Genomic DNA, 737 nt, shown 5'->3' on the forward strand with positions numbered 1-737 from the left:
GACCGTACCGCTCCAACACAACTTCGTTTCGTCGGTTTTGCAGTACGCCACACCCCTCCCGATCAACATGACCCCCGTTTCGATCGTAGGAGGTCCGTTTCCTCCGTTTTGCGGTACGCCACACCCCTCCCGATCAACAGGACCCCGTTCCGAACGTGGTCGGTCGAACACAAGCCCGTTTCCTCTGTTATGCGGTACGACAGGCCTCGTTTCCATCGCCTATTCCGTCCAAGCCGATTGGCTCCCACGTGTTCCGTTGCCTCCCGATGAACATGACGCATTCTGTTGCCTCCCCATGAACACGACGACGACATTGTTTCTCCGTTCCGACCCAGCCATATACGTATGCGCGAGTAGGCGTTCGAGACCCTGCCCGTATGTACGTACGTGGCCGTATTTTCTTTCTTGCACCCTCGCCACTGTACGTACGTGTACATGCTACGTGCGCGCCTCTACTACGACACGTGTGCGCCTCTACTACGACACATGCGCGCCTCTACATCGACCAGTATGTACGTACACGTTCGCGACCAGGATGACAACGCTAAGTACGCTTCGACCGGGTGGGTCCCGACTGTCAGGCACTTCCTTGCCTGCGAAGATGTAGCTGGTGGGTCCCAGCAGGCAGGGGGGCGAATCGTTTTTTTTTGCCTGAACGCACTTCCTTGCGTGCGAAGGTGTAGCTGCTGGGTCCCAGCAGTCAGGGAGGCAAATTGTTTTTTTTGCCCGGATGCACT

Source organism: Triticum dicoccoides, chromosome 2B (assembly GCF_002162155.2).
Source record: "Triticum dicoccoides isolate Atlit2015 ecotype Zavitan chromosome 2B, WEW_v2.0, whole genome shotgun sequence".
In the NCBI taxonomy this organism is placed as follows: Eukaryota; Viridiplantae; Streptophyta; class Magnoliopsida; order Poales; family Poaceae; genus Triticum; species Triticum dicoccoides.